This window comes from Lactuca virosa, chromosome 5 (assembly GCF_052849685.1).
Source record: "Lactuca virosa cultivar CGN04683 chromosome 5, Lactuca_virosa_CGN04683_v6, whole genome shotgun sequence".
In the NCBI taxonomy this organism is placed as follows: domain Eukaryota; kingdom Viridiplantae; phylum Streptophyta; class Magnoliopsida; order Asterales; family Asteraceae; genus Lactuca; species Lactuca virosa.
In genome coordinates, this window is record NC_136430.1 from 325,769,606 (window position 1) to 325,784,232 (window position 14,627).

Sequence of the window (14,627 nt, forward strand, 5' to 3'; positions counted from 1 at the left end):
ACCCAACTCAAACCCAAAGGAGGCAGAGTGCCATCACTGCCACAAGATAAAGGATTTGAAAAGAAGCTACCCAGAATATCTTTAAGCTATCAAGGATGGGAAGATCAAGCCGTCCTTTGCAGGTATTTACACTATTAAATCTAATGATTCATCACATAGTATTTCTTGGTTTCTTGATACATGATGTGGTTTTCACATATGTTCTGATTTGCAGGGACTAAGAAGAAATAGGGATGTGGAGCATGGAAGAATAAACCTAATCATGGGAAACAGAAGATCGTCGCCTTTCACCAAGATTGGAGTATATTCCTTAGTGCTTAGTAATGGATTAGGTTTAGATTTAAATAATTGTTGCTATTCGCCAGATATGGCAAGAAACATCATTTCATTTCATGGTTTATATAGACAAGGATTTAGATATTCATTTGATAATGAATAGGGTTCTATTTATGCTTATCTTAATAGTGTTTTATATTTTGAAGCATTTCCTTGTAATAGGATATATGAGATTGTGATGGTTGTAGATAACTTAGGAAATGATGTGTTGTGTGTGGATTCATCCAATAGTATGGATAAAGCATGCTTGTGGCAGTTTTCAGTCCTCGGTAGGAGTGATGACTTAAAGGTGCGAGGGTACAGTGAAGCTTGTTTTTAGACCGACAGGGACAACTACCATTCACAGTCGGGCTGGGTCTTTACCCTAAATGGAGGAGCAGTGGCTTGGAAAAGTTCCAAGCAGGAGACCGTAGCAGATTCAATGTGTGAATCAGAGTACATTGCAGCGAGCGAAGCGTCAAAGGAGGCAATATGGTTGAAGAACTTCATTGGAGACCTTGGAGTTGTGTCGGCCATACGAGAGCCTATGGAAATTTTATATGATAATGAAGGAGCGGTTGCCTTGACCAAGGAACCGAGGGATCATGGCAGATATCGACATATCGATAGAAAATATCACTTTATTCGACATCGGGTGGAAGAAGGACTCCTCGTAGTGAAAAGGGTATTGTTAGAGGATAACCCAGCAGATCCGCTTACGAAGGGACTAAGCAGGGTTAAGAACTTGCAGCACGCTAGGAGCATCGGGTTGAAGGACGATATTAGTTTAGATTAGATAGTTTAGAAACGTGTAATAGATAAATTGTAATTAACATTCGATGAATAAATAAAAGAGTATTATTTATTAGTAATGTTACTGTCTTATGTTAATTGTTTACCTATTGTTTCATTTTGCATGTTTTGACTTCCTGAATAACAAGATTATTCGAACGGTCCACAGTCGTTCATATGTTGGTGTGTAGATTGTCTAAAGAGTATTAGACATAGCAAAAGTTTGCTACACCGTTCATTAGTGCTTATGAACTTGATAGTAAGTGCATATTAGTTGAAGTTTATCTGTTCCTTTTATCGTAAGAGGATAAAAGCGATATCAGGGTCCCTCGATGATTTGATTTGACTTATGTGCCGGGCCCGGTCAGGACTGAATTGATGCGTTCAATTAAGTTCTATGTCAAATAGATCAGAGATCGAGAAACAAACTGTTGGACAATAAGTATGACTATGTTCCATGTAATTGTCCGCACGATATCTAGAACAGAGGATTATACGATCCCTTATCTGAAGGACAGGTTATTGATGAGATCAAGAGTTTTGACAACTGCGATTGCTAATCGGATTCAGAAGGTGCATTTGCATTTATAGTTATTAGACTTATCCAAGTGGGAGACTGTTGGATTAGTGTCTAAGTCCGTAACTATATTTGGTATGTACTTGACCCGGTTGTGCATGGTCCTTTTGGGTTGCCTTCACCAAAGCAACTTGACTGGAGGAATAATATAGAAAGAGGTGATTATGGTTTATTAATATATTATAAGACTAATATATTAAAATAGAAATCATATTTGTTTAATTAACTTTGATCAATAATTAATTAAGAATTAGTTTTGTGATCAAAAGAAGTTAATTGAAGTTAAGGGGTTGAACTGTAATTATGTGATAGTTACAATGTTGGGCAAGGAAACCCTAATAGATAGGGTGGACGAATTCTAGGGATAAAGCCTTAAGAATTCGTCCAGGATAGGGATTCTAGAATTATCCTTGGGCTGCTTGGTGGCTATGTAATCAGATAAGGATAACCATTGAAACCCTAATTCCTACACCTATATAAAGGACCCCTAGGCATGGGAATTCCGGCCACTTGAACCCTAGAAGTCCTAGAGCCGAAATTCTCCTCTCCCCTCTCTCTCTTGTTTCCGCAATTGTTATTGGTGTTTATGATTCATTAGAGGCACAACACTTGAGGTGCTAAAGTTCTCAAGGCTTCAAGATATTCAATCAACAACAAGGTAAACATCTAGATCTGATTTGTGATGTTAATTTCGATTATATACACTAGATCTAGGGTTAGAAAGTCTTGGATGAATTTCATGTACAATAGAGAAACCTAGATCCAAGAATTAAGGTTTGCATGAGCACATAGGATGTTCTTTTGGCTCAAACCCATCATGGTTGTCAGTACTATAACACTCCTATGGCTCAAACCCATCAGTGGAAAGAGCCAAGGAGAAAGGTTAATCAATAATGCGACAAAGGAGTTCTGCATATACGTAACACCCGAAGCTTTTCGGTCGAAGACCTTATTTTATATTTATTGTTTTCCGATGTAGTTTAGACAATAAATAAGTGTTAGAATTGATATTGGGAGATGTTGGGATAGTTATATTTTGATATTTATTATCTTAAAAATAGGGGTGTTACACTACTAGACAATGTTGGCGGCGATGTTGTCATGCAATATTGTTACTTTGTGATGCATGTGGTGTTGCTAAATAGTGTTGTCATGTTGTTTAAGCCAAGCCAATGGACCTAAAAGTATCACCCACAAAAACATATTAACAACATATATACAAAAATAAAGTATACAAACCTCTAAAACACATACATTCTATAATAGTTATTTGGGTAACGAACTTTGAGTTGTCCAAATTTAGATAACAATGTTATTTCGTACAAGGTTGACCAGTAAATTTGTTTGACATGTTTATAATATGATAGTACAACCGGTAGTTATCTGTAATATTATTCTATTTTGAACAGGTTAAACAAGTTTACTTGTTATTTGAAAACAATATTGTTCACTAAATGTGGAGAAAAACCAAAGTTCATTACCCTATTAGGTCATTAACCTATATAACTCATTATTATCTCCATCACAGAAAAAAAATGATATAAATAAAGGAAATTGAGTAATCTAACCACTTATCAATGGTATTTTAAAAACAATAACCATTTTTTTTAAAAATAACCGCATGGTCCGGAACGGGTCATTCTGGACCCGTTTTTAGGAAACGGTCACGATTATAGGATCCGACTCGATTTTAATGTAACATCCCGACTCCCAGGTATGAAATTTTAAGGATTTATGTACATCACACAATACCTACTCGACGAGTTGTAGGCCCCAACTCGTCGTGTAGAAACTAATAAAGCTGCGTGGTTTTGGAACCTACTCGACGAGTTGGAGGACCCCAACTCAACAAGTTGAGGCTGTGCATGAAAACCCTAATTTTTAGGGTTTTCACCCTATTTAAAGGACCTTAAGTCCCCTCACCAGCCTCCTTTACCACCTTATTGTCCAGAGAGAAACCCTAGTTGTGCTTTAATACCTTCTTGAGTGTGTGTGAACTTTGGAGAGTAAATCTTGTGTTCTTTTAGAAGGAGACTCAAAGATTGAGGAGATTGGAGTGAAGAGGAGGCTATAGATCTGGCTGTTGGGTTTTAAGTACTATAGCACTCCTATGGTGCACATACAACCCTAATAGCTTTGGATCTAATTTTTCTCTAGTTATACGTGCAACAAAAATTATCCAAAGCATGAACCTATCTAGCATACAAATCACAAACATCATGAACAAATTGAGATTAGCACCTCTTATTTGTAGCTTGTAGTTGTTGGCCTTTCAAGAGCTTAGCACCTCAAGTGTGATGCCTCAAACAAGTCACAAACATCATGAACAAATAGAGGACTTTGAGAGAGAGAGATTGAAGCAAAAAATTGGCTATGGTTCTTCCTTGAACACTTGTGTCACAGTTTTGGTCTTAAGGGGTTACATATATAGTGTGGAATCCAAGAGTCACATGTAACCCTAATTCTTACACTTAGGATTATGATTCATAACTCATGTGGAGTAACTCTTCATGGAACTTACATAAAATTAGTCCATCATGGATCAATAACCCAAACCATATGTATCAATGATTTGCATAATCAGTCCCCGTTAATTTAATTAGTTTCTTTTGATCACTAAATTAATTCCAAATTAATTTTTGATCAATACTAATTAAATAATATGATTTCTCAATTAATATATTATACTTATAATATATTAATAAATCACAAATAACCTCTTTCTCAAAATCCATCCTATCAAATTGTCCTGATGAAGGCAACCCGAAATGGACCATGCTACTCTCGGGTCAAGTACATACCAATTATAGTTATGGCCTCAGACACGTAATCCAATAGTCTCCCATTTGGATAACTCTAATAACTATTATTGCAAGTATGACTCTAAAACCCGACTAGCAATCGTAGCTTTCAAAAGTCGTTGTCGAACTCTGACCTAGTCAATGACACGTCCATTAGATAAGGGATCATATATTCTTCCATTCTAGATATCGTATGAACTGAGACATGGATTATAATCATTCTCTCTGTTCATGTGTTGTTTCCCGATTTCCGATTTATGACAACCGGCTAATTGAACAAATCAAATCAGTCCAGGCTTGGCCAAGCGCTTAGGTTTGTCATCACTAAATCATCGAGGGGCCCACATATATCACTTTTATCCCTCTTAGTGTAAAAGGAACAGATAAACTTCGACTCATATGCTTGCACTATTTACTCATCAAATCACACACAACAATACGTTTTATAACATCATGTTACTGATGCGTTTACGTATTATCAATGTATAACCGACTCGTAAACGACAACTCATATCTCTCCGTTTCAAGAATATAAGATATTATCGTTTCACAATCACTCGTGATAAAATCCATGAAGTGATTCAGATGAGCGTGGGTTTAATTCAATACTCAAATCTTATTACATGAGTACTCATGAACACTGCAGCAAACTTGTGCTATGTCTAACACTTTAGACAATCTACATACGAATTCATGATAGTCTTACCTCATTACCTACTTCCAAAGTATGATTGACTGTGGATGTTTGAATAATCTTATTATCCGAGAATTCAAAACATGCGAAGTGAAACACAAGAATAATCGAATCCAATATGGTCTCAAAAATTTTGAATATAAATAAAACACCTTTTATTTAATCACCATATTGATTACAGATTATTCATTGTATAATGTTTCGATTAATCAACTTAATACTTGAATTTAAACAATACTCATCCCATGCTCCAAGCATACACACTATGTTTACCTATGGTCCTTACTTTGTGAAATAGATCAATTGTAAACATTTCCAATGACACTCATTTCACAATTCCAAATCCTTATCGTAATTGTGAGAATACCAAGTCCTTGCCACTTACTGTAATCTGTTAGATTCTAAGCTTATATGCAGTGATCCTTTTGTAATGACTATGTACACAAGTCACAAAGACTATGCCAATTACAAAACTTTCCATTGGAGATTGTCAGAAGACAATTCCATAGATACGAAATCTCATATTCAAAGCACATTCCTTTGAACATCCTTCTTGCATAAAAGTTTCTAATTTACTCATAGATTTTTGATATCCAACTCCCATTATGGAAACTTTTCCATAATTGCCATATGACTATCTATTCTTAATAGAATCCTATCTATTCAGAATTATATCAATATGGTCCATTCATTACTATACTTCCAACTATCCACAAGCAACCAATCCTTGGTAAACCTCAAATTGTCCTTGACAATTGTTTAATAACTTTAGTCGTATCCGATTCTAGTCCTTTTTCCCTCTTAATGCCCTAGGCATTTGGAAAATTAGGACACTTGAATATTATAGCATATGCAATCGATCCTATATCCGATTCATAATGTCTTACATAAAGACATGATACTGGACTAGTCTCTTGCTATAATATTTCCATATATAGAATTTCCTTATGTTGAATCATTTCAACATAGTATTCATATATCCATGACTAAGTTTGATTAATACTTCAATCTAAACTTTTAGATTCGAAATAAAGTATAAGTATTCTCTCCCTTATTATAGCGAAACAACTTTTCAAATTTAGCAACTTTGCAAATTTGTAACCTTTGTTTCCTATACCTAGTATTGCTAACTTGCGATACTTCTCATAATAATTATGCTCCCACTATCATGATAATTATATTATTAATACCATAACACTTATGCTACCATTAGTCTTGACATGTATCCAGAAATCAGCTGGACTTCTAGAAATCAATACTTTATTGACTTCCTTACCAAGGTTCAGATTTCTGAAACGAGATGCTTCGATAAACCTTTATCCAAGCTCATACACCTTTTATTAGAAAGCTCATACGTGTGTCTAAACTATTCAGAACTTACAACAATAATTTCCGAATGTTCAAATTATTTTCCATTTCTCACAATTCGAACTATGAAGAGGGATGTCGTAATCATAATCGAATTTGAGAACGCAATTAATACAACTGCTATCTCCTTAAACTCTACTTAGTGAAAGCATTTCCTCACAATCATTTTCATGAATTGGAGAGAAACCTTATGACACTTAGATTTTATGGTGTATGTGTTCCTATCTATGTGAAACTGTCATTTCCAACCATTATCATTAGATAAGGTCTGTGGCAGATTCAAACTCATATCAACTGAACTTGCTCAATCTTAATTTCTTGCTACTTGGCAGCACAAGGGCCTACCATGTCTTCCAAGTTGTTAAGCAGATCACCCTTACCGATCAATAAACTTTCACTAATCAAGGTGCCTTGCCTTATGCAAACAATTGAGAACACATAGAACTCACATGCATAGTCAACTTTAACATGAATGGGCACAGAATCAAGAACATGTCAACACAATCGGTTACAAACCTCAAATCGTGTGCTAGTGATAAACAATAGTTTTATTCTTGATTTGTTCCTAAAACTTTTCAAGATATTTAAGACTCCCACTGACCTCTTGACATATAGGATTCTCTTGTCAAAAACCATTCCTTGACAAAAAAAATATTCAAGAGTTAGTGCGGATTCTTATCAAGAATGACACTTCATATAATTGGCCTTAGTTGGTGTGACAACCCGGAACTTCAATCTTGTACAATTAATCAATTCAATCAATATTCAACTTGTTTGTCGATTACTAGTACTATTCAAGGGTTCGTTTAAGTGATTCTAAGCTTGAGCATGACCAAGGTTGAGTCTAGGAATGAGTCAGCAAGTCGTATTCTGTCAACACAAGGCCATACACACCTTTGGAGGGAGTGTACGGCCGTAAACATGGGTGTGCGGACGCACACACACCTCTTGACAGCACACTCACTTTTGACAGCGCTCACACTCCTATATAAAGGGTAGACCCCTTCCCTTTCATTCCTTTAACACCTTGGCAGCACACAACACCATTTCTCTCAAGCTTCTTCAACCACAAACCCTCCCAAGGCTTCAAAAACGTGAGTAATCCATCCCTTAACTTGTTGTGCATGAAGAACCTCTTGATCTAGGCCTTGAATCATGAAAGTCCCGTCATGTTCTTCATCTCTTTGAAGGAGTGCGACCACACACTCATGTGTGCGGCAGCACACTCATGTAGGCGGCAGCACACTCCTGTGTGCGGCAGCACACTCCTGTGTACGGCCACACACTCATGTGTGCAACAGCACACTCCTGTGTATGGCCACACACTCATGTGTGCGGCAGCACACTCCTGTGTGTGGTAGCACACTCCTGTGTACGGCCAAACACTCTTGTGTACGGCAGCACACTCCTGTGTGAGGTAGCACACTCCTTTGTGCAGCAGCACACACATTTGTGCGACCATACACACACACCATAGGACCACAAACCCATTTCTAAGACCTTAAACTTGTACTACAACCAAGTATGGGCTTAGGACACTTCATGGATGCAAGTATGGACCTTGAAAACACCTCAAAGGCACCTTCCATCATGAGTGTAGGGCCGCACACCCATTGGGCCGCACACCCATGGCCGTACACACCTTTAAGGTGGCCACACACCTCCCTCATGCAATCCTTTGAGGTCCTAACACCTAGTGCAAGTAGTCCCAAGTTCTTAGAGTGGTTCTTCATCACATCTAGTGGTGAAATACCTCCATTTGACTCCGTTATGTGTCATTGCATGTAATTTAGGATCAAATCGTGTTCGAGGCTTCGCTTGAACATCCAGCGTTTCTTGTCGATCCTTCATTCAAATCACCCGAGGTGAGTTCATACCCCTACATTTTCCGTGTTTTTAACGTTTTCAGGGGGGAATACAAGCAAAAGCATAAGGAAACTTATGCTCAAAATATATTATTTTGCTTAAGATAATAATATTTTCAGTATGCTTTTAACATGGAAAACAGTTTTTACCAAACGATTAAGAAATCAACTCGTAGAAACAGTTTTCAAAACTAGGGTAACGAACTTGTGAATCATGTAGTAAAATGTATTATTTTATAACGGATTCATGCAAATCATAAACAGGATTTTCAGTATTATTACTTGTAAATTTGTTAGTCTACGTTGGAGACACGTCCTTGGTAACACTCCCACAGAATCAGAGTGTAGGACTAGCACTTGTAACCAGAATCTCTTGTAGGGAGAGCGTGATTGTTGTGTATAGATCTATATGGGACTGACAATCCCGCACCTCACTGCTAGCTACAGTCGGACCAGCAGGTCTGCGGGTGACAAAGTCATTAAGGATACAGGCCGTTGCGGGCTATATCCAGTCAGTTATGGTTATAAAAACTCAAAACCTAGATAACAGATATTTACTTTTGTAATAATAAATCAAGTGAACTAACCTCAAAGTAATAACTGATTTAATTACTGGAGGGTATTACTAATAATACCTTCAGGACTTAGTTCACCACGGTTTTCTTTTATTTAGTTTTATTTATGTAATAAGGCTAATATACCTCTCTAGGTGTAACCAGGGTTTTTAAAAGAAAACTGCTTTTCGAGTATGGTAGATACTTGCACACCTCAGATTAGAACGGATAATCAATCATCAACCTTTAGGGAAAATATAGGATTTTCCCGGGATAACCCGGCCATTCAAAACAGGATTTTTCAACATGAAATCAATGGATATTCATACTCCTTCCACGACTCCTTGGATTATACATATCCTGTATGAATCTGGAAGTCATGGAAGGAATGGGTTTTCAAACACTCTTTTCATAAGAAAATATAGGATTTTCTTGAGGAACACTTTTCAAAAGGATTCAAAGAACTCTTGTCCATCAAAACTAAATGCTTATGAACTCACCAGCTTTATGCTGATATTCTTTCAAAACTGCTTGTATTCTCAGGGAATTAGTAGACAGGTACTCCCAGGAGTTTTGCAGAAGTCGGAGCGTTAGAGTCACGTCTTTCTATTTTGCTTTTGATATGAAAAAAACTATATATTTTTATATAAGTATAACCGAGTATCAGAATCCGTGTCGTAAGTAGAACAAAAGAAAAGTATTTGGATGTTGGACATTGCGGTTAAACCTGGGCAGTTATGTAATCATGTCTAGGGTCAATATAGCCTGATCAACTATATTCATTCGAGACATGACCAACATGTGCTTGGGAGTGACTATGGTGTTGCAGCAAGCCTAAAAACTTACCAAAAACATCTCACATAAAATACTATAGGAGTATTTTAGCTAGAGCCAAACTCAGTATATAGAATAACTCCAAGTGCTGCTACCTCTTCTTTCCTAAGCGACACTTACTTGCATTAGTAACCTTCCTGTGCTTATCGCTTGGTAGAACACTTTTATCATCAGGATGAAATATATCTCGTTTCATATATCGTGAGGACTTACCATCCTCTTCTTCCTGATTGTTTCTAGAAAAAAAATGCCTCCTCGACCAAGACCCAACAGAAGGGACAACACTCCGCCACCACCACCACCTCCCCAGTTCGATCCCGTCATGTTCCAGGCAGCAGTTACCGCCGTTGTAACCGCATCAATGACACAAGTAAACTCTGGTGGGGCTGGAGGTGGAACCGATCCGCAAAGACAATACGGAAGTCAGGGACATCAAAAGGAGTGTTCCTACAAGGACTTCATGACTGCAAAACCCAAGTCATTCGATGGAAACGGAGGAGTCATCGCTCTGACTCGATGGTTCAAGAAGATCGAATCCATCTTCGAAATTTGTGCCTGTTCCGAAGCAAACAAGGTGAAGTTCGCCGCATGCACCTTCACCAACAGAGCCTTGACCTGGTGGAATGGTCGAGTCAAAACCCTAACCCTACCGGTGGCTAATGCCATGGGTTGGGAAAGACTGAAGGAACTCATGCTTGCAGAATACTGCCCGAGGGGCGAAGTGCAAAAGTTGGAGCACGAACTTTGGAACTTGAAGATGAAGGGTTCTGACATCGCCTCCTACACTGCTAGGTTCTGTGACTTGGCACTCCTCTGTCCGGGAATGGTCACCCCGGAAAGCAAGAAAACTTAGAGGTACATCTGGGGGCTGACACAACCAACCAAAGGAAATGTCTTGGCTGCGAGGCCGACCACATTTGAGAGCGCCAAGGATCTGGCTCAGACTCTGATCGATCATGGAGTCGATCTTGACGAGGTGACGGCTGCTCCTGCACCACAGAAGGAGAGTAGTGGGAAGAATAAATTTCAAAACAAGCGCAAGGGCCAGTCCTCTCAGGATCCCTCCAAGAAGCAACAAATAGTGGCAGTCCACGCTGCTACTACTCCTGCTGCAGTCCCCGTTACTCCAACAAACCCCAGTCGCTACGCTGGAAAACTACCTCTGTGCAACAAGCGCAACTACCATCATCAGGGACAGTGCCGGGAGATGTCGTGCACCAGCTGTGGCAAGAAGGGACACACATCTCGATTTTCCAAAGGACCAGTCCAACCAACCAATCAGGCTCCTGGGGCGGGTGCTGGCCAAGCCTGTTATGGCTGTGGAGAGGTTGGGCACTTCAAGAGAGATTGTCCCAAGGAAACAACAGGTGGCAATGCAGGAAGGGTGTTGGCAATGGGCCAGGAGGAAGCGGTCGCTGATCCTACCATTGTTACGGTTACGTTTCTCCTTGACAACTCTCATGCATGCATTCTTTTCGATTCTGGTGCGGAGAGGAGTTTTGTGAGTCATGCATTCAAACATCTAATCAAACGTAAATCCCAACCTTTAACCAAAACGTTCACCGTCGAGATGGCTAACGGAGAGAAAGAAAGCGCGAACGACATATTCATAGGCTGTACTCTTACCTTAGGCAATCATTCCTTTCCTATCGACCTTATGCCAGTTTCCATAAAGAGCTTCGATGTCATCATCGGCATGGATTGGTTGAGCCCCACTCATGCGGATATTCTTTGTTACGAAAAAGTTATCCGTCTCGATCTTTCCCCGTATGAAACTCTTGTAATCTACGGTGATAAACTCAGTTCAAACCTTCGCATCATTTCGTGCATCAAAGCCCAAAACTCCTGCGGAAGAAGTGTTATGCACTCCTAGCCCACGTCATTAACGAGAAGCGGGATGTTAAAGACCTCGAGAGCATCCGCGAAGTCTGCAACTTTCCCGATGTTTTTCCTGAAGATCTTCCTGGAATCCCTCCTGAACGCCAAGTCGAGTTTCGTATCGACTTAGTCCCCGGAGCTACTCCCGTAGCTAAATCTCCATATCGCCTAGCACCAGCAGAAATGCAGGAGCTATCTAGTCAACTCAATGAGCTGCTCAGCAAAGGATTCATCAGACCGAGTCCCTCACCCTGGGGAGCCCCGATCTTATTTGTGAAAAAGAAAGATGGATCTTTTCGGATGTGCATTGACTACCGAGAGCTGAACAAGCTCACAGTCAAAAACCGTTACCCTCTTCCTCGAATCGACGACCTCTTCGATCAACTTCAAGGAGCCAGTTACTTTTCCAAAATAGACCTAAGATCAAGGTACCATCAGCTACGAGTCCATGAGAGTGATGTTCCTAAGACAATATTTCGGACTCGGTATGGTCACTACGAATTTTTAGTGATGCCCTTCAGTCTGACTAACGCACCGGCAGTATTCATGGACCTGATGAATCGAGTGTGCCGCCCTTTCCTGGACAAGTTCGTGATCGTGTTCATCAACGATATACTTGTCTATTCACGGAGTGAGAACGATCATAAACAACACTTGAGGCAGGTGCTGGAAACATTAAGGGCGGAGAAGCTATATGCAAAATTTTTAAAGTGTGAGTTCTGGATCAGGAAGATGAATTTCCTTGGTCACATGATTAGCAAAGAAGGCATACACGTGGACCCTTCCAAGATCAAAGCGATAGAGAATTGGTCTGCACCAAAGACACCCACAGAAATTCGACAATTCTTGGGTCTCGCAGGCTATTATCGCAGGTTCATCCAAAACTTCTCTAGAATCGCTAAGCCTCTAACTACCCTAACACAGAAAGGTGTAACCTTTAGTTGGGGAGTCCAGCAAGACACTGCATTTCAAACATTGAAGCAGTCCCTGTGCAGCGCACCTATCTTGTCTCTACCCGAAGGGATGGAAGACTTTGTGGTCTATTGTGATGCGTCCAATCAGGGCCTAGGCTGTGTGCTCATGCAGCGAGGAAAGGTCATCGTCTACGCCTCGAAACAGTTGAAAACGCACGAGGTCAATTACACAACTCACGATTTAGACTTGGGAGCAGTGGTCTTCGCGTTAAAGATCTGGAGACATTATCTCTATGGAACCAAGTGCACTATCTTCACTGACCATAAAAGTTTGCAGCATATCTTCGACCAGAAGGAGCTAAACATGAGGCAACGGCGATGGGTTGAGCTACTCAGTGATTACGAGTGCGAAATCCGCTACCATCCCGGCAAGGCTAATGTGGTGGCTGATGCCCTCAACCGAAAAAAGTAGTCAGGTCGTAAAGTGAAGGCACTGACCATGACTATCCATTCCCATTTATCCGCCCAAATCAAGGATGCTCAGATGGAAGCCTTGAAACCAGAGAAAGTGGCGAATGAAGCATTGCGGGGAATGGACAAGAACTTAGAAATTAAGGGAGACGGAGTGTACTATTTCATGAACCAGATCTGGACCCTAAAGTTCGGCTGGTACAGAGAGGTTGTCATGAATGAGGCTCACAAGACGAAATACTCCGTTCACCCCGGTTCAGATAAGATGTATCTGGATCTCAAACAGCTCTATTGGTGGCCAAACATGAAAGCGGAGATTGCAACCTTCGTAGGCAAGTGCTTGACTTGCGCCAAGGTGAAGATGGAATATCAGAAGCCCTCAGGTTTACTTCAGCAACCAGAAATACCTGAGTGGAAGTGGGAAAGGATAACCATGGATTTTATCACCAAATTACCCAGATCTCCAAGTGGACACGGTGGCATCTGGGTAATCGTCGATCGGTTGACGAAGTCCGCCCACTTCCTGCCAATCAAAGAAAACTTCAAGATGGAGAGACTCACACAAATCTACATTCAAGAGATAGTTCGCCTTCATGGGGTACCTATATCTATTATCTCCGACCGAGATAGCAGGTTTACCTCGAGATTCTGGCAATCACTACAGAAGGCTCTTGGAACTAAATTGGATATGAGCACGGCTTATCATCCGCAGACTGATGAACAGAGTGAGAGAACAATTCAGACATTGGAAGATATGTTGAGAGCCTGCATCATCGACTTCGGCGCGTCATGGGGCACTCATCTTCCTTTGGTCGAATTTTCCTACAACAACAGCTACCATACCAGCGTCAAGGCTGCGCCGTTTGAAGCCCTCTATGGCCGCAAGTGTAGATCCCCTCTGTGCTGGGCTGAAGTGGGTGACACGCAGCTAGTCAAGGGTCAAGTCCCCGATAGCACTCTCACTGGTCCCGAGATTATCCGAGAGACGACTGAAAAGATCGTGAAAATCCGAGAACGACTGAAAGCCTCACGAGATAGACAAAAGAGCTACGCCGATAAACGACGAAAACCCTTGGAATTCCAGGTCGGTGACCGCGTCCTCCTGAAGGTCTCGCCCTGGAAAGGCATGATACGTTTCAGAAAACATGGAAAACTAAACCCAAGGTACGTTGGACCATTCGAGATCCTTGCTAGGATCGGTCCCGTAGCATACAAACTCCAGTTACCTCGAGAGCTCAACAACATCCATCCTGTCTTCCACGTGTCGAACCTAAAGAAGTGTCTGTCCGATGACACACTTGTGATTCCTCTTGACGAGATCGAATTAGACGAGGGTCTACACTTCGTGGAAGAACCTATCGAAATCATGGATCGGGAAGTCAAGCGTACAAAACAGAGTCGCATCCCGATAGTGAAGGTCCGCTGGAATGCCAAGCGGGGTCCTGAATTCACTTGGGAGCGTGAGGATTCATTGAAGCAGAAGAACCCCCATCTCTTTCCAAGTTCATGATTGTACTTTATCCTTGAATTTTGGGACGAAATTCCCTCTAACGGGGGGATGATG